The sequence below is a fragment of the Mus musculus genome, chromosome 14 (assembly GCF_000001635.26).
Source record: "Mus musculus strain C57BL/6J chromosome 14, GRCm38.p6 C57BL/6J".
In the NCBI taxonomy this organism is placed as follows: domain Eukaryota; kingdom Metazoa; phylum Chordata; class Mammalia; order Rodentia; family Muridae; genus Mus; species Mus musculus.
The window spans coordinates 108,699,863-108,725,930 of NC_000080.6; the positions used below are offsets into that span (position 1 = coordinate 108,699,863).

The following is a 26,068-nucleotide window of genomic DNA, read 5'->3' on the forward strand; positions in this document are numbered from 1 at the left end:
AATCATTATTATATTATCTTTGTCTACGTGGCTTTAGTCACCCAGGTTCAGGAAACATCACACCACTTACATGTAGGAGGCACACTCTAGCTTCCCTCCTCTGTGTTGTGCTACCACCTTACCCAACATCCTCTCATGTCATTTAGACTAAAGAAAACGACTCCAGGACTGGTCACTCCTATCTACTCAGCGTCAGGATGTCATGTTGTTTCATGAAGTTATTTTGGGATAGAAATATCAGATTTCAACACTACATGTTTTAAACATGTTCTTTTAAACACATTTTAATCCCTATAGTGGACAAACACTCCAACTTCAGCTTTTCATAAAATAACACTTTATTAAGGCTAGATTATTTTCCTGAAATGAAATGATGAGTTGCAAAATGATCAAGATAATTGAATGGTCTGTTCACGGACTGTTTCATCATTGGAATTTACATTCCCTGTGGGTGGGTGCTCACTTTGTTGAGTTGTGATAACTCTGTCTTTTTAAAGATTTTGGGTGTTATTTAGAGTCTTAATATTATATTGACACTTAAAGGTGCGTATTCTCGTTGACTTACATTGTTTCTTACTTATATATAAACCTTTAAATGTTGAAAAGAGGAAAGTAATATGTAGAAGTTGCTTTTCTGACTTAGTGCTACACAATAAACCTAAACTTAAGATGCTTGCCTTTGAGTTGCTTTGTGCATCATTCAAGCTTGGTTCCTAAGCAGCATTGCACTGCAACAACTAAAAAGAGAACATTTCAAATGTTATTTTTTGAAGAATGTTTTCCCTTAATATTAATGTAATTAAAAATGTAAATTACAATAATTGTTTTGTTCTATTCAAGATATGTAGCAATATTTGGGAGATTCCATAATAAATCCTTCTTTGAGACAGTATATTAGAATGGAAAAGTACCCAGAGTTCGTGTCTCTAGCTGCATATGTAGCAGAAGATGGCCTAGTCGGCCATCACTGGGAAGAGAGGCCCCTTGGTCTTGCAAACTTTATATGCCTCAGTACAGGGGAAGGCCAGGGCCAAGAAGTAGGAGTGGGTGGGTAGGGGAGCAGGGCAGGGGAGAGGGTACAGGGAACTTTCGGGATAACATTTGAAATGTAAATAAAGAAAATATCTAATAAAATAAAAAGATGGAAAAGTATTTTCAGGGTTGGGCAAGAATCTGAGAAACTCAAAGTGCTACAGCAGATAAAAAAAACAGAGTGAATAAGGAGTCACCTAAATCAAAGAACTTGAGTTTCTTACAATATAAATCAATTTCACTTACTGTATTCTCTAGAGGTATATATACACATATGAACTACTCACAATAATTTCAATAATTCTTTTTATTATCCATAAAAATGGTTGAATTAGAATCATGATTTAGATATACCTCAATATGAAATTTGAATGTTTGAAAATATATTTCTGAATGTTTGAAAATATAATTCTGTTTAAGCTAAGAAATCTGGGTTTCTATTTTCCATTAAAGCAATTAAATTTAGATAGTAATATTTTGTGTTGAAAGAAATAAGATTCTACTCTCACATTTTGTCTTCTGATATATTAAAACATCACCAATAAAGACACCCATTTAAATTTAGAGAGCCTTGTTCTAACACAATAAAACCTTATCTTCCCCATGACACAATCAATTCACCTTATTAGCTTTTCTGAAGACCAGCAATAAAATTCAATAAGGTTCTATTTTTTCAACTGAAACTTAAGGGCAGAGAAGCCTTGTGTTTTATTATTAGACAGTGAGTGAACGCTATAAGATACCCTGAAACCACAGGTTGAATACACAAAAGAGGTAAATATAAAGGCAACATCAAAGCCATACATCACAACATTTTTAGATTCTCTATTTTCATAACATCACAGGGGAAAAAGAGTGCAAGATCGAAAAGTTTCAATGAGAGTGGTAATTCTGTGTCATGTATGGAAGAAATTAGTGTGCACACTTGGCAGAGACCAATGGATTTTAAGCTTTTGTTACTAAAATCATTTTGAATACGTAATATAAATTTCATTTTCATTGAGAGTGCACAAATACCTTAACAGAAGGCCTTTTCCCCTTGAAAGAAAGATGGTGTGAGGGGTACTTCACATCTTCACAAAACTTTCAACAAAAGTGAGGAAGTAATGTATAAAGTTGATTTTCCTTCTATTACAGGATGGGTCATATTTGTTGATCTGGAACTTCTATGGTCATCACCCCATTGTAACTCATTGATTTTTGCCATAGTATGGGTCTTTCTGGTCCTTGTCAATTTGTAGTTTCATTATATATGTAAGGAATTCATAGTTCACTACTCTGAAATAAATTTCCATTTTGTGCAGTAATTAATGGTACACCTAAATGAGTATAAATGTCATAACGAATTTGAATGTAAAAAGGAAATAACACGTAGAAAAGTGAATAAAAGGGGCACTTCAGGACACCTCGGCCGGTTTCCTTGTCTCCGGGGGTTTAAGAAAGCCTCCTTCCAAATGCTCCATTTCTCCACTTTGAATTTTATTGCATTCAATAATTTCTTTCAAGAGACAAAGCCAGTGCTTGGTGCTTTGCCTGTGAAATGAATATACACTCTGTTTAACTGGAGGATTTACTTGCATTTATGCGTGCATAATTGGCAGATTACTGAATTTGATTTGGAAGATGAGAACATGTGCTTTTTTGAAAAACTGATGAGGAACGAGAGGGCAGCGTTGAATCTTTTTGATGAAAATACAAGTTTTCGTGCCTTTGGTTAAATAGTGGTGTGTGTTTGTGTGTGTGTTTGTGTGTGTGTGTGTGTGTGTGTGTGTGTGTGTGTTATGCGTGTTTCTGTGAGGATGTGTGTATGCATACATGTGTGTGAGGGTGCGTGTATGTGAGTGTGCTTTTGTGTGTGAGTGTGGATGTGTGCATGTCTAGGTGTGTATGTGGATGTCAACTGACAGTTGGGAGAAGTCAGTTTGTCTCCTTTCCCATGCAGACTCCTGTCGTTACACTCAGATCCTTAGGCCTGAGAGCTTTCTTCGTTTCGTTTTCATTTGGTTCAGTTTTTTTGTTTGTTTGTTTTTGGTTTCATTTGTTTGTTTGTTTGTTTGTTCTGTTTTGCCCTCTTACTAAGTGTGTAGGTGCATTACAGGCACATCTTAAGTGCTCAACAAGTACTCACTAGATGAATACTATCAGTGCAACTTTCTCTTACATTTCACTATACTGGTGGTCGCTTTCTGTGTCTTTCTTCTCTTCCAACAAAAGATTGACTGTGTGCTCATGATTTTGATGTCACCCTAAGCTACAACTTCATTCTTGCCCTTCTGTTTGTTTGTGCCTTTGCTTTGTTTTCCTGAGGTCAATGCTTCCATTCTCATGACCTAACCCACCGGAGGCCACTACTGCCAAATAACCTGGGACTTCACCTATTAAATAAGCAGCAGATAAGAGTGAAAAATATGCATTCCATTAGTACATTTCTAGTGTTTTCAGAAGCAGCTGGGCAGCTATCTCCAGGAATGTTATTGCTTCCTCATTGCCACCCCATTTTGGACATAAGTGTGTCTGTCTTGTGTTTTCCTTCAAGGACACGGGCCACACCAATGAACTCTGTGAAAGGGGTGAAGAGAACAGCACAGCAATGACGTGGAGAACAGCTTATGAGGAAAAGTATTCAAACAGAAGTTTCTATCGCTTATACTGTGATATAAAAGGGAAAGAGAAGCCCGAGGTTCATCGATGAGAACGTTGGCCATTGGATGCTCTGGCATTGAAAGAAAACATGTAGGGGAATTCAGCATTTGAACTAGCCATTCTAAGTTCCTTTCCAATGAACTTTGTGTGTTTCATATGTCATTGTTATGTTTATTTGCTGTGTTTGTTTTTAACTTTTTTGTTTTTAAGCTTTTCCTGAAGGGACATTCTTCTTTACCTGGGACAACCCCTATTGTGGATTCAAGGCAGCTACCATAAAGGGGCTTCCACAGGTGATTTCAACTGGATATTTTGAGCCCCAGTTTGATGTTTTCTTACATAATATGTATTTCTTGCTGGTTATTCTTTTATTTTTGTTTGTTGTAAAGATAATAAGCTCATTTATATGAAGGTGTGGCTATCATATATATTACAAATTACAAAATGAAAGAAAATTGCCTTTTATCATGAGAAGCTAAAGTTAGACACAATACCAGGGTGTGCATTTGATAATAGGTCTTTTTAAATTAAGTAGTGCTGTGTACATTCTATTAACAATTTTAGTTGTTTTTGGTAGAAGCTGTACTGAGTGTAAGAGTGGTCACTTAATTTGAAATTCCAACTATTGTAATATTACTTAGTTATATGTATTTTACCAGATGATGGATAATCAATGTATAACTCAATGAAATCTGCACCGAAACTATATTCTACTGTTTCATGATTTTCTAAATATTTCACTATGGAAAATAGTATTCTAAAGTGTTTGTGTGGCATATATCGCCTATTTCTATCCTATAATTTGGAACAGGAATGAGTTTTATCAATAACCTATGATCACTCCAACAACAATGTCTCCATTCTTGCTACATAGGCTCATTTATAATACCACTTTTTCAAACACAAGGGTTAAGAGAAGGGGAGATTATGAGTTCGCTGTGAATGTTTGCTAGGCATTAACATATCAAGATACCACAGATGGGCTAGGTTGAAAGATCCTGATAGAATGTAAAAGGTCACAGAAGCCCTGAAATTGGCAAAATAGATTTTATTGTTAGTAGAACTAGCTTCACTGATTTAGAAAAATAAAGGTGCACAATGCTGCTCCTCGAACCTGTGTGTCTGCCAATGTTCTGACCAGGTGTGTGCTCATTGCTGTACCTTCATTAGACTCTTTCCTTGTCTCCCTCCCATACCCATTTCTTGAGAATAGACATTGTTTAGATCTGGAAATCCCCTACTCTCCCCCTTCTCCTTTCCCCCTTGAGTGCCTATCAAAACTGGGACCTCTTTTCCCTCGAGGTCAACTCCTCTACCCCTGTGTGGGATATGAGTCATCCCCAGAGTTCTGGCTTTCCCCGAATAAAGTCTCACGTGGTTTGCAACAATCTCTGTCTATCGTGAGTTCTTGGGTGTCCGCTATTGTCCTGAGGCCTGAGCAAGGGGCTCCTTTTGGAGTCTTTCAAGGTCAAACAACAAGATCACCATCTCACTCTTTTGACAACACATGTCTTAGACTACCTTAAGTTTGGTTCCTCCTGAGACACATCAATAGACATCTATTTTCTGCTCATTTCCTAGCCCCTGATGTTTTGCTAGAAGCCATTGATAGCCTCTTCCTACAGACAAATCATTTGCATCTCCAGCTCCTCACAGTACTCGCACTGTTCTTGAAGAAAATGATCATTTTATCACACTTTTTGTGTTCACTAAGGCAGCAAACAATACTAAATGGAAGACTGTATTGTTCCCTAAAACTTCAACTTACTATATCTGCTTTCATTTTATTTCATAATAAGAATGTGAATTCTGACGTTCAGGTCATTGGAATTGTGTCATGTGGATATTTGGAGATGGGAGAGTCATCAAATAAAATATCATATAATTTTGTGATTGGTATTTAATTAAAATAGTAATTAGTTAATCTCTGACAAGAGGAATAATGGCTAATATTCTTTTTATTAATCCTGTCCTCTCTTTAAATACTTGTTAAATGCTAATTAGTTGAACACTGAATATTTACATTTCAGAGGCTTTCTTTATAAATTTTACATTTAATCAATATTCAGAAATTCCTATGCAACGTATAATGGTCATTATCTAATGGGTAGTTATAAGACAATGGAATAAAGAATTTTATTGTATCAGTATATTTCTATTAATAGAATATCCCTTTAGGTTTCTAAAATAAAAATTTCATGTTCATAGTTCTTATGTAACCCCATTTCTTATTTACTTTTGACTTCTATTCCAGACATATTTTTTCCTGTTCAATAGCTGATAAGTAAATATATCTATCCATGAATATCTATCTATCTATCTATCTATCTATCTATCTATCTATCTATCTATCTATCTATCTACCTATCTATCTACCTAGAGATCTATCAATATCACCTTTTATCTATTTATCATCTCTGAATCAGTCTATGTTCCTAGATAGTTCTCTCTCTGAGATCGAGACGTATAAGAAAGAAGCATATAGCCCTGGTCTGTGCATCTCTCCCCACTAGCAGCTTCAAGATAAGTTTATGGTCTTAGCTGGTCTCTGCATTATTGCCCCTTGGCATGAAGGCCACCTAGGATTTGTTATGAAGCTCAGGACACATATGCAAATCCGTATAAATCAAAAGCTCCCTTTGTTCTGTGGAATTGAAGGGTTTGTCTCTCCCTTCAGGGACACTTTTTGTTGAGATATATCATACTACTTCGTATTCCATAAAACATAAATAGGTAAATTTTTTCAGGTTATACACTGTCCTAGTAGACTCCATTTAGAAGCAACTTTCTACTCTATTTTAAGGTGAGAGAAGAGTGCAGGCCCTGTGTGGACCCAGAAAGAGAACCATCTGTCTGGCACCACCTGTTCAGCACAAACTGCTAAAGTACTTATTTCTGGGGACAGAAAGGAAACGCACTATAAGATTACTTGGATAGTGTTGAATTATGGGGTACCTGGGCATATCAATGACAAAAAGGAAACCAGGCCCCAAAACATATATGGAATGCTAAATAAGAAAATGCTTGTACATCCTTACTTAAAGTGATAGACATCTAACATTTTGAAAGAATGGCCCCACATAAATTTCTCATCTATTATTTTAATGTGTGAATCATGGATTTACAGGAAGAAACTCAACAAATATCTCAGGAGTGTTTATTTGGCTTGGTACCTTTCTGTACATGATGTTTGCTTGCCTGCCTCCCAGTCCACTTGTTATCCTGCCTGGACTTGAACCTGCCATATCTGCTCTCAGACCTAGGTTCAACCATGTTTATGATGGATAACCTCTAAACACTGAAGCTTCACTCTCGGAATCTGATGCCAGCACCTCTAGAATTTCACTCCTAGTACCGATCTGATTCATCGTTTTATTAATACAGATGTTTTCCTAGCCCATTTCTGAAAGGGAAAGCCAATTTCTCCCCATGGTGGTTGCTTACAACCATGATACTATAGCTCTCCTAGTAATTTACCCATATCAAGGTCTGATCATGGTGGTCCAGAGGCAGGAGAATCTCTGTCTCCTACAAAAGTGAGCTTTATATCAACTCCTTTCCATGAACTTGTCTTTCTTTAAAATTTTTTCATTAGTTTTGGATATTATAATATAATTATTTCTCCCTTACTTTTATCCCTCCAAATCCTCCTAGATATCCCTCCCTGTTCTCTTTCAAATTCATGGCATCTTTTGATATCATTACTTGATGCAAGTATACATTTATACACACATACATGTGTGTGTGTTCCTAAATATAACCTATTTCATATGTATAATATTACTCCCATGTATGTTTCCAGAGATGACCATTGATACTAGATATGAGTAGGTATTTTCCCTGGGTAAGACTGTCTCTTCTGCTCGAAGCATTCAGTACTTGCCTATAGGTTTTTTTGTTTGTTTGTTTGTTTGTTTTCATTTTTGTTTTTTAATTTTTTGTAAGTCAAGAGATGAACAGTAAAGTCCTGGACACACTATAATTTCCTTAGTTATCTATTTTATTTTACTTATTTATTTTTGTGAAACAGGGTTTCTCTGTGTATCCCTGGATGTCCTGGAACTCACTCTGTAGACCAGACCGGCTCGAACTCAGAAAACGTGCCTGCCTTAGCCTCCCAATTGCTGGGATTAAAGGGGTGCACCACCACTGCCTGGCCACCTTAGTTATCTATTAAAATAGCCCTCTTTCTTTTTGTTTAAGAAGATAAAATCATAAGAAACGAGGTAATATTCATTTGTTTTAATTCTATTCAAAATAACATAGAAGATGCAACTCACCAAACTGTGACTATTTTGTTGTTATTGTTGTTGAAAAATAGTAGTGCAAATTTTTTAGATGTTTGTCTATCTTGATTAATCTTGACTATCAACTTAGTTAGATTTGGAAATGTTCAGGCCACATTCTTTACCTGTTTCTAAGGCTGTTCTCAGAGCTCCTTGTCTTGGGAGAATGGATGACCTACCCTGCATGTGGTCAGTGCCTTCCCCGAATTGGAATCCTAGATTGAAAAGAAATTTCAAAAATAGGAGAGAACAAGCCTAGCACCAAATTTCATCTTGCTCTCTGATTTCTGATGAAATCAGAAACACGCCATGACCACTCCTCTCACACTCTTCAGCATGCCTTCACGCTGTGGTAGACTAGGTTCCTTCAACCTACAAACCAAAATAAACTTGTTTGTTTGGAAGTTGCTTGTGTCACATATTTTGTGAAAATGTTTATCTGATGTATCGTAGTGAAGAACATATATTTTTAATTTACTAAAAAATAAAGAGAAGTAATTAAGGAAGAAAATGTGTGTGTGTGTGTGTGAGAGAGAGAGAGAGAGAGAGAGAGAGAGAGAGAGAGAGAGAGAGAGAGAGAGAGAGAAAGGAGAGAGAGGGGGGTTGAAGTTCACACTGATGCTAACTAATTACTAAAGGTTTTAAAGGTGAAATATGTTTTACTTTGGGATAAAAAGTTTCTTATCCCTGCTTACATTGTGAATACCATATAACTTGCAATTATGCTTTGTTTTTCTATCTGCCTTACCCAAGTCTGACCTCAACTTAATGTACTAGAAATTGATTGATAAGGCTAGTTAAAAGTAGAATCTGAGTTTTTATTCACATAATGTTTGAACATCTTAGAGAAATCTAATATATCAAAATCAATGTCCTTATAGTTGGGATGATGAAAGGTTAGGCAATAGTTTACTTTCAAGATTCTAAAACTTTGTAGATTTTAAACCCTGTTTTAGAAGTACACGTAATGAGGTCAGCAACCATCAAATAGAGAACAGAATTGTCAAGATGGGCTAAATCTGTCAGTATGCTCATTATTCACTGTCAAGACCAGCTTATGAACTTTTAATGATAATTCCTAATGAGAAATCCTAAAAATGCAAATGAAATAATTAGAAGAGATGAGACGTGTGTGTATGCCAGAATGATATATTCTATCCCCACAAGTTTATAGTTTTATGAAATAAGATACATAAATTTTAAAGTAATCCATCCACACTAATATCTATGAACTTTGGAGTTTCTGTCTTTTATAGGATTGTTAAGTCATTGATTTTGAAATCAGTCAGTCAGACCTTTTCTTTTCATAACTGGAGTTACATAGTTAAGACTAAATATTGAAACTCTTACTGAAGACAGGTGTTATTTATTAAATATGCTTACTTTTCAAATTTCCTGCTACTCTTAAACTCTACATAACCCTGTGCTTACCCCTGCTGATTTTCTAATGTTTCAGGGTCACACCTGTTCTTTGGGAAGTGTGGGAGGGAGTGGGCTGGGATTTTGAGAAAAACATCTGGGTGAACTTGGCTGTAAATGATTTTCAGATGTCTTTCCATCTTTTCACCTTCTGCCTGCATCCCTTCCCTGCTGGCTATAGCACCACAAGGCTTGCTGCCCTTTGCAGTTAGACACTTTCCTGTAGACAGTTCTGCTTTAAGGAAAATATTGAGCAGTGTTTGCTCTCATCAGAATCCTTGAAGGTAGTAATACAAATACAAGGACAGGAAATTATATAGAAACCTTAGCCAAAATTGAAATATCTGGTTATGTGATTAAGGGAAGGAACATTCAGAATTTTCTAATAGCATCTGAATTCATAAAAACTGCAGCAAGGTTTTAAAATCTAGGGATTATATTCATAAAAGAGACTCTGTTGCAGTACATACAGATGTATACACACACACACACACACATACACACACACACACACACACACACACACACACACACGTATATACAATGTTTCAGAACGCCAGAAATAAGAATGAGAAATTGGTTAAGTTCAGGTAAGCATATGTTGGGAGTGGTAAAATCATTTACCAGTTTTCATGGAGGTGATTTGTGGAGTACGTACGTGATTGGTTGAAAGGTTTTATTCTCTACTAGCAATCTTTTAGAATTATTCTTATGTTACCTAACCTTCTAAAGAAAAAGTGTAGCAACTGGGATAGTAGGTAGAAAGAACTTCAAAAGGGAAGAAGACGGATCCCAGAGGTAATAGAAAGTGAACATATTCATATGAATATATGAATTTATTCATATATACCTTAGTTGGAGGAGTTATAATATAAGTAGTTTCTGACCCTAGAACTGAATCTTACACATTATTTTCTGATTTCCATATGCACACGGTGGCATGCAACTCCCTCATTTTTCATTAAAATAAATAAAAATTATTAGGTCTCCAAAATGGTTGGTATAAAGAATATTGTAACTTTGCTACTAGTCATTGGTTCAGGAACTATAATTCATGATGAACTCTTGCCTTCTTGTTCTTGCACTATCCCTATCAACCTCCCTCTCTCTTTCTATGTGCTCAACTCCCCTCTCCATGCCCTGAATAAACAAAATTGTATACTAAAAAATGACAACAACAAAAACCAAAAAAAAAAAAAAACAAAAAAACAAAAAATTCATTATGCACTGGGCTGTATATAACTCAATCAAAACACACAAAAAATTACACGTGACGGAGATAGTTATCTTCATTTAACACTAGTTAAATCAAGGATTACCTTATCCATTTAGTGGTCATTCCAAGAGGTAAACAGTAGGCAGGAGTAAATAAAATATTAATGCCGAAGTTTCGAAGGTCTTGCTCCTAATATGTATCAACTTGCACAATTTCATTTTCAACTATCAAGCTTTACTCATGTCCTTGAATATAGGTTTAGAGAGTATGTTTGACATTATATGTCAAAAATTCTTCATGTTTATGAACTCTGTGAGGCAATATTGTTGATTCTTTTATTAGTTTTTTTTTCTATTGCTAGCACACTGATGGTCGTGGAGTGCTTCATTGACAAACAACACTGTCTGTCTGAGAGTAAAGAATTCAAGACTTTATTCAGAGGTAATGTGAAAGCGATAGTGGGCTTATGTTTCTGTCTTCAGCAATTCTACATCGTCTACATTCTTTACCTAATTGTTTCTTCTTCCACTATAAATCTGGTTAAGCCCTTCTCATGTCACCTCTTAGCTGTATTTCAATCCATTCTCTGCCTGTGTGAGATGATCTAGTATACATTTGTGTGTGTGTGTGTGTGTGTGTGTGTGTGTGTGTGTGTGTGTGTGTGTGTGTGTCTGTGTGTGTCTGTGTGTCTGTGTGTGTGTGTCTGTGTGTGTCTGTGTGTCTGAACAGTCAAGGTCACTCTCTCAGTATATTACACTAGTAGTCAGATTGTTATTTTAGGATATCTACCTAATATAGTAGAAAATTATAAATACATGAATATATATAAAATTTGTCTTATGTGTTAATGACTACAATTTACTAATTCTACTTCAGATGAATACTTTTGAACCTAAATATGAACAAATTTATATTGCTTTTACCCTTAAAGGCTTACTCCTTATGAAAATAATCCTGTTTATAATTTTACGCTTTGAAAGATATAATGGGTTATTTTTTCTGTCATCTATAATTTCCTAGATGGCATATGATATAATAATTATGTTATGCTTGCATATTTTTCTTTCTTTAGTAATCTTAATACACAAACACACACACATACACACAAACGCACATGTGGTAAAGTCATCATGTTCAGTGAAACGCACTTTCCCTAGTGAAAAAAAAACCTGTTTATTATTATTAATTATTGCTGCTGTTGTTATTATTTTATTACTGACAAAAATATATCATTTACTAAATCCTGTGAACATTATAATTCCTGCACTGCCAGGTTAATAAAAGAAATATGACATATGTGACTAGAGCTCTGGACATTGGAATATAAAATGCATTTGCAGATTATTGCACTGATTACCCTCTAGTTACACTGACGATGAAAAGCAAAGAATTTGACAGGCTCAATGGCCAGAATTTCAGTAGACTTGGAAAACAATCTTCTCTTGCTTCAGAGCTGGGAAGAAAATGGAGACTGCAGTCCTGCACGCACTAGGGACAGGATTTGGCCAGCGAATTCGATGAGTTCAGAAGTAGATTCTTCTCTGTAACCCCAAGAGTACAAACACATCTGTCAAAGTTTGCTTTCAGCCTTCTGAGAACCTAAGCAGATGATCCCGGTAATCCCACTGAAACTACTGACATATGTAACTTAGATATTTTTATGTGTGGTGATTCAAGTGGTGGCAGTAGAAACCTTACATAAATTGTTTGGTTAACTGTCCATTTGTAGTAAGTGAATAAGAACTGAAATCGACAAAGCTGCTTTCACATCATTTAAGTTGGCAATGATTAATAATAATTCCATCCAGGCTTAACCAAAATCCTTTTAGAAACAACTGGTGAGAGTATTAATTTGTCATGGCTCTCTGTAGACAAATTTAATATGTAAAGATTAAAATTCATATGGCATTTGATTCGATGCAGAGACACTGAGAGCAGAAACACGTGTGCGGAGTGTGTTAATTTTTATGACACACTTTTCTGCTGTATGATCGGAAGAAGAGACATTGTTTGAAAGTCTTTTAATTCCCAATAGTGCAACAGGTCAGTAATCAGTCAGCCAGATATTTTCAGTCTGTTTGTTGTTATGAGTTAATGTCTCTAGTGTGTCATGAATGAAAGCCATGAAGGTGCTGAGGAAGAACATTCTGGTGTCACCTGTATATTAGCATGTATCTGCCACATATCAGAAAGCATATACACTTTCATAGGGGATATTTAGTGATGCACCTGTTATGGAGCCTCTCTGGAATGAAGACTTTGCAATTGAATTGGGTTGGTGAGGAAAAACCTTAATATCATTTTGTACTGCTTAAATTGTATATTAAGCATATATCACCTATTATGGTAAAAATAATTCATATAAACCTTTAGAGTATTTGGAAGGATTTGATTATTGCTGTTGGATTGGGTTGAGTTAAAGTGTCTAATGAACACCAGGCATTTTGAATTATATGGCTCAGCTTACTAAATTGGCTTTTGGATCCTACACTGTTGTCTTAGAATTATCTATAACACTTTTGCATGACAATTGGTTATACCATATTGTCGTGAAATGGTGACTCATTTGGAGTAATAAGGTTTTCAGTTAGTTTTCTCATGAATATTTTTTGTTATGTTATATTTTCTATAATAAAAGTGAATCAAAGCAATGGAAAATGTTTCACAAAACACAAATATGGTGAGTGGGAGATAGAATGACCTTTCTGCATCACTGTTAGCTTGGTCATAGATAATCAGGTATACACTAGGGTCTCTTTATTCAGTGAGAAATAAATAAAATGGCTGCCTCTAGTAGTACTTCCCATTCTTCTTTCTTGGAAATATCTTTGTTATTGATATCATTTTGTGTGTATATGTGTTTTTCATTTATAACATATGCCTGTTTAAGCCCCTACTATTCTTGGAGGCCAGAATAAAATATTGGATTCTCTAAAACTGTGGGTTCCAAACTCAGAACTCCCTCATATCCTGTGTAGAATTCTTTTATTTTGTTTTTTGTTATTTACTGTATCTACTTGTCATCTCATGATTTGCAAATAATGTGTGACCATTGGCCATGTAAGAAACCCCAATTCTCTAAAGTTCAGATTACTGTGACTTGCCCTGTGAGTTGGATAACTAGGTCTCTTAGCCATTGAACAGTTTCTCTAGCCTTAGAGTAGTGTTTTTAATGCCATCACTATATTACTCATTGTCCATTAGGTATTTGGAGTGTTCTAATCAGACATTGATGGATGCTCATCAGTTGTTAAGGATTCCCCAACCTCTGATGTGTCCTAGTACAGAAAATAGAAACTGATTTGTGTTTTTGTTATATACAACATTTAGAACAACACATGGAATATTACTCTTCTTACCTGTATTACCCATTCTTGATTCCAGGACTGATACAATTCTGTTTGTTTTCAGTATAGTCCATCCAGGCTTGTATTTTTCTTTTGATAACCAGAGTTTATTTACTTACATTTCATGAATAATGTATATTTTGCTGTTGTTTCATCTTGGATGTAAGAAGGAGGAGCAAGAGGCATAGAGAACTTAAAAAGCAAAACAAACCCCCAAAACTTTAAAGACCCATGCGCCACTCCTTGGAGGATACTCAATCAGAAAAGGAGACTTCCTAATGTTGTCTTTAGTTGTACAAAGTAATCAAGGGATACAGTCTCATCAGAACTCCCTCATACCCTGTGTAGAATTCTTTCTTTTATTTTGTTGTTTGTTATTTACTGTATCTACTTGTCATCTCATGATTTTCAAATAGCGTGTGACCATTCACCATGAAAGAAACCTCAAAGAACTCACAGATTCTTGATAAAATGGTTTCTGTGGTCACCCATTGCCCCTTTCTCCATGGTGTGTAGATATAGACTCTTTAAAAAACACCTCTTCAGTAAATATAGTACCTTAGTTTTAAACACATAACCTCCATGGAAGAGTGTAAAACACCAATGTCTTTTTATTAGATGACAAATGGGCATTAAACTAAAAGAAACTTAATGAAGATGACATTAGCTCTCAGTAGGAGTTCAGGGACACTCAAGAAAACCACGAACCCTCTTTTAACTGGACTATCCAAACACTGTGCTTTGCTTTTCTTCTGCTCTCTTTAACTGTGCTCTTGTGCAAAACTAATGCGACCAGTTATATCATATCCTTGTGGGAGCATTTTTATTTATTAAAATCTCAGATTTCTCATCCACACTGCTTAAAATTCCCTTCAAGTTTAGCATCTTCAGAAACAGTTCCACTAGCAAGGTAAGCTCTCTCCTGATATGTGTTGTTAAATCTTTGTCTGCAGTTCTGCATTGCTACAGAAGGATCTCTTCTTTGCTTAGTCCTGAAGCTGCCTATAATCTCTGGTTACTCTCTGCTAGCTGATTACATGTTCTCCAAGAATTTTGGTACAGGGATGGATTTGTAAATGCTTTTTCCTTTAGAAGTAATAGTAACGTATAGTATCTTATTCTGTACTTTGGTTAAAATATGGTTGTCTTGTTTATTCTCAGGTAATGGTCAACTGTTTTTATCAAATGCTAAAGTGTAGTATGTTTCTTTTCTTAGCAAGGCAAAACAGATCCATTGCATCATTGTGAAACATGAACCATCAACTAGACAGAGCTGTGTGCAGCACAATTAGCATATCTCTTGGAACATTTTTTTCTCCTGGTGACATGTATTTCTATGGCAACAAAATTAATGTATTTTTAAAATGCTTGATATATGAAAGTGTCTCTGGCACGAGGAACACTTTGAAAATTTGGAAAGTATCGTCAAAGCTACCATTACATCTCTGTCTTATATCAAGGGGTCTAGATATTACATGAAGGCATTTATTTGAAAAATACAACAAGTGTTTGGGAATATACAAAGAAGAGCCAAGAACACCATGTTAAAATGTGACACCTTCTACATATTCCCTATATGATCTTCACTAAGGTAATTGAGCTCAGGGATATACTTACTTTATCTTCTGGTGCAAAGGTGACACTTAAAATGTCTTCATTGTTTGTCTTGAAATACAAACAGACATTTGTAAAGAAAATAATAAGATATTTCATAGCAATGACTAAATGGTACTAGACTAAATCAGTAAGTAGTGATTGTAGAATAGTTCTACTTTGAACTTTTAGTAGCTATCATATAAAGATAAATCATTCAAATGAATATGAGTTTTAAAAGGGTTCAATGTGGTGCTGTGTATAGAATAGATTGCAAAGTAGCTGAATGTAAGGAACTTCTTAGCAGTAATTCTGAGATATAAGTATGCAACTATTTTAAACACTCTCCAGATTTAAAAAAAAAAAAAAAAAACACTGCCTAACCAGAATGAGGGTAGATGTGTGGGCACCAAGACCTATAGTGTGCTTTAAATGATTCCTAGAGTGGGATATTGTCAGTATCCATAGCTTCCTCTGTATCCTTTAGGCAGAATAGATGCACTCAACCCAAAATACAAATGTGCTCCTCTGGAGGAGTCCCACATAAGAAAATCTCTGTCCCGATGAATGTCCACTTACAAGAAGCACATTGTCTTTCTGTTTACTTTCTTTCTTTCTTTCTTTCTTTCTTTCTTTCTTTCTTTCTTTCTTTCTTTCTTTCTTTCTTCCTTTCTTCCTTCCTTCCTTCCTTCCTTCCTTTCCTTCTTTCTTTCTTTCTTTCTTTCTTTTTTTTTTTCTAAAATAAGGGTCCATTTTGAATATATTCCCTCTGTGGCCCAGATAGATTTTTTTTTTTAATCACATCTGTTATGTTACCCCCTAAAGGAAAATACCAAGGCATTGAAGCATCAAATAACAACTTCCCCAGGTTAAATCCTTTATGTAGTGATATTATGAGAAGAGCACTTTTTTTTCCCTCAGTTTAAATGAATAAACACATCTGGAAAGCACCATTTTAATCCCCAAATGCCTGTAACAGTTCTTGAGGCAGAATAGCATATTGAGAGCAGATGTACAAATTTAGAAAGAGTTGGACAAAGTGTAAATAGAATATGGTTGTTGTGCATTAAAAAATCTGTTTGTTGCTCTAAGTTGTTGTTGTGTGTACTGTGTGCCTTTTTGTTCTGCTTTCAAAAGTTCTTTCCTTGAACTATTAGTGAGGTGACATCACCCAGGGAAAAGTGTTCAGGAAAAGCCTGGTGGGAACGTGAGGATCCTTTGCAATTCGGTTTGTGTTGAATGCTGAGTTTTTCCAAAGTAGGTGCTGAAGTGGAATAAAATATTTATTAAAGAACATAACCTGTGGGGAAAAAATGGAAGAAGATATATTAAGCAGAGTATAAATATGGATTCCGTTATGCCAAAGCATAACCTGATTAGTCGATAATCTCCAAATCTGTATTTCACAACATAGTTGTACACCCTGGGTGCAAATGGCTGGGCCGTCGTAACCTACCTCACTTTTACAGAGAACCTCCAGTCTTCACAGTCTCTTTCACCCAAGGACTTACAACATCTCTTTGTTCTGTCAAGTCAGGTTTGAAGAACTTGGATACTGGAACTGGTGACTGCCATCCTGCATCTGGTACTCTCTATCCATGATGCTGGTACTGTGTCTATCCATGATGCTGGCACTGTGTCTATCCAGGATGCTAATCCAGGTCACATGCTCATCTCTTGCTGTGCAATGTGAGATCTCTACAATAGGTTGAAATATTAGAACTTAGTCTAATCCTGAATATGCAATGCCTTAAAATGTTCCAATTGTGTTTTAACTCTTCAGTCTCTCTGTCGAAATTTCAATTGTTATTTCAATCAACATAACAAAAATATCTTCTTCATATATATTATTTTGCCTTTTCAATACCTAGTCTAAACATGACTATTGTATTCAACCCACTATTTAAACATGCACCAAAAACAGAATTTTTCTTTACATCTCTAAATATATCCATCTTTATTATTCTTATAGATTTTCATTTATTTTCTTATTTTAAAGCTGTTTAAAAGATGGTAAAGGTAATACATTTTTTTTCAAATATAATTGGAACAATAATAGCATCATATTAAGCAGGAAAATATTGTGATAGAAATGTGATAAAGTATTTCAGTGGAAAAAAATAAGAGCTATTTTTGAATTTGAGATTACAGAAAGCTATAAAATGTCATGTAGTATATTTCATATCTACATCTCAATAGCTTTCTCTTTGAAGCACAAAAGCCATGTTTATCTTTAAAAATAAGATCTTATTTGTCTAGGGACCAATGGTTCTCTGTTTTATTTTTTTTGAATAAACAAATGTGGACACTTAGCCTACTTATAATTCATATGCTGAGCCTTGCATATAAAGTCCATTCATCAAAAACAAGACAAAACAAAACGAAAATGAAAACCAAAGAAATAAAATCATGAATGAAAAAATATCATTGACAGCTGTGAAGTTTATATATTTTCCATGCCTTTCTTCAATCAGGATTTTGACATTTCTTTGACCAGCCAAAGGCTTGATGAACCTTTCTGTTAGGAGTTTTTACAGAAGTAGGGAAGCATGAAATTAATTTCCCCAAGTGCAGTAGCTTACAGATGCCAGCAGATCTCATAACTCAGTAATACTGGTAAATCCCTAAATTTGTTCTTTAGCTTCTCAAATGACTGCTGGTGCCGTTGCTCTCAAGGTTTTACTGAGTGAATTCCTTTAGGCATTTTTTTTTTGGCTTCTAATATAAAAGAATGGATTACACACTGTTAGAAGTCAAAAAAGACCATCTTTTTCCTCATCCTCAGTGAGTATATTTATGTGTACTTACTTCACTATTGTTATTTTGATTTTTAATGTTCTGGTCATGATATTTCCTTAGGAAGTCCAGATATTCAAGCAAATACCTAGTTCTTCAAGTTATCAAATGGCATTACCATTCCATAGTGCATTGAAAATTGATTTACATCTTGAGAGTGGTCACAGGGACAAGAAAATATAGATATGAATTATTTTTACCTCTGGGTAAAATCTTTAAGGATTTTCACATAAAAATAAACATGCTTTAAGTTTCTCCATTTTATATGTATATAAGCTATCATAAGACACTGTCTTACACAGTATATAATTTTTAGTATGTAAACATCTAATCTGTAACATATTTATATTGGCCTATAAGTGATTTTTCATATCAATACAACTTTTAAACTCATTGTTTTTGACTGACAATGAATTTTATGAGGTAGTTATCAAAGGGAGGGGAAAATCCTGTAAAAAGAATTCTCCAATTGTATTCTTTATAATTGGTAATCTGCACATTGTGTGTAAAACTCCCAGTGAAGCATTTCCTGATTCATTTGCTTGCCTGCCCTTTGCTATGAAACTGACAGGCATTTTATATCATCTAGCCATTTTTCCTGGCCTTGAAAGCCATGCCTAAACCACACTGGGAACATGAGATTCACTAAATGGAAAATCTACAGTGAATTAAACTATATCGGTTCCCAGTGCCTGACAGAAGTACATGGACTGCAAAGATATTTAAATGTCAACTCATTCTAAGTACATCTCACAAAGGAAGCCTTCAGCTATTAACCAGTTCTATTTTCATTTTACATTCATCTCCTTATACATAGGTTGCAAGTTAGAGGAATATGTGTAGAATTAGATGAATCTCCACGTTTATTACAAACGCTTGTGAAGTAAGAACAACGTAGAGCATCTAAATGAAAGTCTTAATCATGCGAAGATCATATGCCCCAGTACAGGAGAATGCCAGGTCCAGGAGGCAGGAGTGGGTGGGTTGGGGATGAGGGAGGGGGGAGGGTATAGGGGACTTTCAATGAGGAAACTAGGAAAGGGGATAGCATTTGAAATGTAAATGAAGAAAATATCTAAGAAAAAAAGAAAAAAGGTCCTAATCATATGTTCATCAGAAGAGGTTATGGGTAATAACTCATAAGTACTGTTGCATCTAGGTAAGTCATAGTAAAAATTACTACAATCATTGTAGATTTATATAATGGAGTGTGAATAATTCCATTTTATCCCGGTGTCTGAAACTATAGAACCTTGCATTTGTTGATGAAAAGAAATAATGCAGTACTTCATAAATTTCTCTGGATTCTGGGGAGTGTTCCTGCTTCTTATGGGGTTAGGCTCAAGTCTATCTATTATTTCATTTAACATTTGCATGTTCTGAGTTAGTTCAATGCAAGACACATCTACAAAAGACTGAAGAAATGATATTTTCTGCTTTACCATTAAACACTATAATGAAAGAGGTGTCAGGTTGTTAGAGATGTTCCTTTGAGACAAGGTGTATTTTTGTCTACGTTGTAAGAAGGGATGCTTTAGAAGAACATGTAACACAGTTATTATAAATTTGACCTACCTTTCTAAAGGAAATCCATGTCATCATCAGCCAAGAAAATATTTTTACATTGTATACTATTCAAACAGATCGTGGTCAGAAACAAAGGCTCAATTGTAAGACCATAAATAACTGCTATTAGTTCTATCCAGCATGATCTAGGAACTTAGACATAGCAGATCTGTCATGTCATAAGACTTGTGTGAAAAATCATTAATCCCCTGTCTAATCAACACACCCTAATCTAACCTGGAGTTGTTCTGTTTCTGCACTTTAGTGATGCACACAGAGGGGTTTGTTCACCTGTCACTACCATTTATTTTATAGCTCACAGTCTAGAGTGTTGGGTCATCGTGATATTTCATGAATATCCAAGTAATAAAAAGAGAAATAAACTGACCAGGTAAGCAAACAGGCTAACTGAATATCTTCACCTCTCCACCTGCTCCTCTCTATCCAAGCCCTCAGTCTTGTCTCCCGTTCTGAAGCAGATCACCTGTAGCAGCATCTGCTCTCACTCTGTCCCCCTCTCTAGCAGAATATGTATCATCTATACCAACTGTTCTGTCCAGCTATATGTTTTTCTCAAGAGGCAAAAGTAGCAGGTTTCTTCCTGAGAAGCTGTTACCCAAGTATTCCATAAGCAAGTAAACTAGCAAACTAGGTAATGAGCTTCAGGTCTTCACAAATACCATCTAAATTCAATGCCCACATCTCACTCCCATATCTATAACAGACTACCTTCTGTGACCTCTGCTCACTTTCTATCCCATTTTCCATTGGACTAAGCTTTAACTGGTAGAACACCATGCTTTCCTTCCCTCCATGGACCCCTTCAAACCTTTCCAACCTGTCAGCCGTCCTATGTGTCAGCTCCCAATACATAGAAACACATTTTACCCTAAAACACACAGCAGATTTCTACAACATGTCCTGGCAGGCAATGCTCAGCAACCAGATTCTAAGTAACAGAAAGTGAAAGAGAAACTCATGGCTGGAACATTCAACCATCAAAGACAAGATGAGATATCAGTGCCTAGAATTACAATTATACCAAACACTAATGGCTGGACGCTAGTCAAAAAACACAATCAATAACACCCAGGGGAATATGTCCCTACTTGAGTCCAGCAACTCTGATACAGTAGTCCTTGACAAATGCAACATACCTAATGTATACAACAAAGATCTTAACATAGTCTATGAATATTAAATGAATGAATTCATTTAAAAAATCTACAGAAACACAGAGAGTAAGAAAAAAATGAAGAAAACAAATGAAAAATCCATAGTGGAAATAGAACAAATGAAGAAAACAGAAACTAAGGAAAATTTGAAAATGAAAGACTTAGGAATGCATATAAGAAACTCCAACAACCTTCAAAAACTATACAAGAAATGAAAATTGTCTTGGAAAGGAAGAAATAGGAGCTCAAGCATTGACAACAAGAATACATACCTTGGACAAGGAAAATGTTAAATCTGAAATTCATCATATCTAGGAAATCTGGATCAATATGAAAAGAGCAAATCTATAGCAGTAAAAACAGAGGAAGAAGACCAGAACCAGATGAAATACACAGACAATATGTTCCACAAAATCATACAAGAAACTTTCCCTAACATCAAGAGAGATGTTTGTCAAGATTCAAGAAGTGTACAGAACACAAAACAGAATAGATAAAATCAAATTCCCCTTGACACATAAGAATCAAACACTAAATGTAAAGAACAAAGAAAGAGAATTAAAAGGCAAAGGAAAAAGACCAAGTAAGGTATAAAAGCATACTTAGTAGTATAAAACTAGACTTCACAATGGAGACACTAAAGGTCAGATATTATAGAAACTGCCTGGGACCACGAATGCAAACCATGGCAAAAACAATCTCAACAGACAAAAAAACAAGTGTATAAAATGTAAGCATTATTTACCTACAAAATTTGCACTATAGAAGATGATAAAAAGAAAACTCCAATCTAGAAAGGTTAATCTCACCCAAGAAAACAGAATGAATAAATAATTCAAAACAAATAAAACAAAAGAGGGGAAACACACACACACACACACACACAGGAAGGTAAAGAGAGAGACAGAGACAGAGAGACAGAGAGAGACAGAGAGAGTGTAAGACAGAGAGAGGGACAGAGAGGCAGAGATATACACAGAGTGAAATATCACATAAGTAAAATATCAGAAGTCACCAATCTTCATCCATTGATAACTCTCAATTTCAATGGTAACAATTCCACAATAAACTCTAACAGATTAGATGAGAAAAGAATATCCACTTTTCTATCATATCCAAAAAACAAACTTTAACATGAAGAATAGACATTACCTCAGAGTAAAAGAATTTTATATTCCAAGAAAATAAACCTAAAAATCAAGCTATAGTGTCTACTTTAATGCTTGATAAAATAGGCTTCAAATTTAAGTTAGTCAAAGGAGATGGGATGGGGTGATATTGTAAACTCATCAAAGAAAAACAATCTACCATTAAGACACTACAATACTCAATATCCATGTACCAGACACTAGAATATCCAAATTCATAAGAGAAACACTACTATAACATAAAATTGCATATTGACTCACACGCTGATAGTGAGTAACATCAGTATCCCACTCTCACTAAAAGATAGACCACCCAGATAAATCCTAAACAGAGAAATAATGTGCTAACTGGCATCACCAACCAAATGGAACTAAAATATTTTATTTCATGGAAACAGAAAGAATATCTACCGCCTAAACAGTTCATGAAAATTTTTCTACAGTTGTCCAAATATTTGACATAAAACAAGTCTCAACAAATACAAGAACATGGAAATAGCAGTCTACATTTTATCTGACCATCAAGGACTGTAGCTAGATACTGATATCACCAGAAACAACAGAAATGTAATAAACTCATGGAAACTAAACAGCTCAGTGATAAATGAAATATTAATCAAGACAGAAATCAAGAAAGAATAGATTTTTTTCTAGAATGAATAAAATAAATGAGCATATATTTCATTAAAGTTATGACACCCAATAAAAGCCATTCTAAGCAGCAAGGTCACGATACTGAGATCCTTCGTTAATTAATGAAGATTAAAGAATTCTCATACAAGGAACATAATAGTACACCTGAATGCTCTACACAAAAGGAATAAATCTTACCTAAAATAAGTATAAAAGAAAGAAATAAGCAAACTCATTCCAGAAGTCAATAAAACAAATTATGAAAAAATAAATATAATAAACAATAAAACAAAGTTAGTTGTTTGAGAAATTCAATAAAGTTGACAAATTCTCACCTAAATTAACTAAAATGTAGAAATAGAAGATTCAAATCTTTTAAGAGGAGAAAATTGGATAAAAAACAGACAACAAGGAAATTCAGAGAATCATGTGGACAAATCTTATACAGTTGTACTGCACCATATTAGAAAATTAAAAACAATAGATAATTTTACACATACCACATACCAAAGTTCAATCAAAGTCAAATAAACAATTTAAAGAGATATGTAATTCCTATTAAAATAGGAGTGAGTAAATTACACCAACAAAGTATGCACCAGGCAGAAGGTTTTAGCAGAGTTTAAACAAACTTTCAATGGAGTTCTTTCCAATATTCATCAAATTATCCCACAAAAAAGAAACATAAGGAATACTTCTCATTTCATTTATGAGTTTATAGTTAACTTAATGCCTAAGCCGCTTAAAGACCAAAAAATTTCAGACCAATTTCCTTTATGAACAGAGATGCAAAACTTCTCAATAGAATGCTTTCAATCAAGTTCAAGAAAACATACACATGCTTATCCACCATAAAGAGTCTTCAACACAGAGATGTGCAGATGCTACAGTACCCAAAAATCAGTAAACTTAATATAGCATATAAACACACTGAGAAGAGAAAAAAGAAATATATATATATATATATATATATATATATATATATATATGTATATATATGATCATCTCATGAGATTCAGAAACTGTCTTTGACAATATTCAATACCCCTTCCTGATAAAACTCCTGAAGAGATTAGGGATATGAGGGACATACAAAAACATAATAAAGATAGCACAACTACAGTCAGCATCAATGTAAAAGGAGCAACACTAACAGGAAATCACAAGTAAAGGTCTTTTACTATCTCCATACCTAGTCAATGTAATTCTTGAAGTGTTAGATTGAGTGATAAGACAACAGAAGGAGATCAAAGGAATAAAAAATGAAAAGGATTGAGAAAGAAACCAGAGAAATTAAACAATATATACTAGCTTCAAATTATATAAAGTACTTTTGTATATCATTGACCACACAAATAAAAGACTTGATCGATAAAAACTGAAGGCATTAAAGAAAAAATTTAAGAATATATCAGAAGATAGAAAGATCTTATAGGCTCAGGGAACAATAGCATTAATATAATAGAAATGGTCACACTTCCAAAGAAGATCTACAGTTTCAATAAAATCTTCATCAAAATTTCAACATAATTCTTCACAGAGAGTGAAATGACAATTCTAATATTCATATGGAAACAAACAAACAAACAAACAAACAAATGTAGGATAGCCAAGACAATCCTGAATACTAAATGAACTTCTGGGGGAACAACATGCTCAAATTCAAGTTCTACTACAGAGCTATACTAATGCAAAGATCATGGAACTGGCACAAATATAGACACATTGAAAACGGAATCAAAGTGAATACACATACATATATCCACACACCTTTAACCACTTGATATGTGGCAAAGAGGCCAGAAAAACACACTGGAAATAAGAGAGTATCTTCAACAAATGTTCAAACTGTATGGTTGCAGGTGGAAGAGTCCAAATAGGTTCATACTTTTCATGATGTACAAAACTCAACCTCAAATGAATCAAAAACCTTGATGTAAAAATTAAAATTGATTAAAAACAATGAAAGTGGGAAATTATCTTGAACTCACTGGCACAGAAACAACTTCCTTCACAGAACGCTGTTACAATTTGCACTAAGATCAACAAATAATAAATTGGACATCATGAAGCTAAAAATTTTCTGTACAGCAAAGGAAAACATAATTTATTTAAAGTTGCAGCCTATTGGATGGGAAAACAATTTTGCCAACCATACATCTGAGACAATACTGACATCCAAAATATAAAGAGCTCAAAACGCTGATTGTCAGGAAAAAAAGTAATGATTAAAAATAAGGTACAGTTCTAAATATAGAATTCTAGATAGAGAACACTTTAATCACCCAGAAGCATGTAAAGATATGTTCAATATCCTTATTCATCAAAAATGAAAGTGAAAACAATGTTAAGATTTCATTTTACACCAGTGTGAATGGCCAAGATCAATAAAACAGGTAATACCTCATGCTGGCAAGAATGTGAATTCATCCATTGCATGTGGAATTACAAATTTGTGCATCCACTATGGAAGTCAGTGTGGCACTTCCTAGGAAAGATAATTGATCTTCCCCAATATCCAGTTATACCACTCTTAGACATATACCAAGAAGGTTGTTTGTCCCATTACAGACACAACTGCTCAACCATGGTTTTTGTTCCTCTATTTATAATAGCCAGAAACTGGAAGCTGTCTCAGTGAATGAAAGGATGGAGAAAATATGTTATATTTACACAATGAGATATCACTCCCTTGTTTAAAAAAATGAAATAGTGAAATTTGCAGGCAAATGAATGAAACTAGAAAGAGAATTTTCTCAGTAAAATAACCCAAACCCAGAAAGACAAATATGTATTCGCTTATAAGTGAATAGTATTAAAAAATAAGCATCCTAAAATACATAAAAATCACAGAAGTTAAGTGTATAGTAAGAATCTAATGTGGAGAGACAGATCTCCCTAGACATGGAAAATATAATAAATAATTATAGATGAAAGAGACATTATGTCAGAAAGATCAAGAGAAAGTGGGAGGTAGCCGAGGAAGTAGAGGAATACAGGGAAAGACAGCTAAGTTTAACAGCCATAAAATGGAAACCTAATTCAGTAGATGTTTCCTGAATCATATACATAAAATTTTAGTATAAATGAAATTGCCAAATGACAGGAGAGCCAGAGACCCTATTGGACATATCTCATCACTAAATGAATTCTCAATACTGGAAATGACTTACATGTAACCGATTATTGGCCAAAGGGTATGTATGCCTTTGGG

General features: G+C 34.7%; 1 long non-coding RNA gene across 1 annotated transcript; it reads right to left on the bottom strand.

The window, feature by feature from the left end:
• Positions 1-2,676: 2,676 nt before the first annotated feature.
• Positions 2,677-21,965, bottom strand: Gm30157. The gene is made up of 2 exons (XR_383734.4): positions 16,993-21,965; positions 2,677-16,836 (listed from the first exon to the last, which is right to left on the bottom strand). It is a non-coding gene; the product is annotated as a predicted gene, 30157 (long non-coding RNA).
• Positions 21,966-26,068: the final 4,103 nt, after the last annotated feature.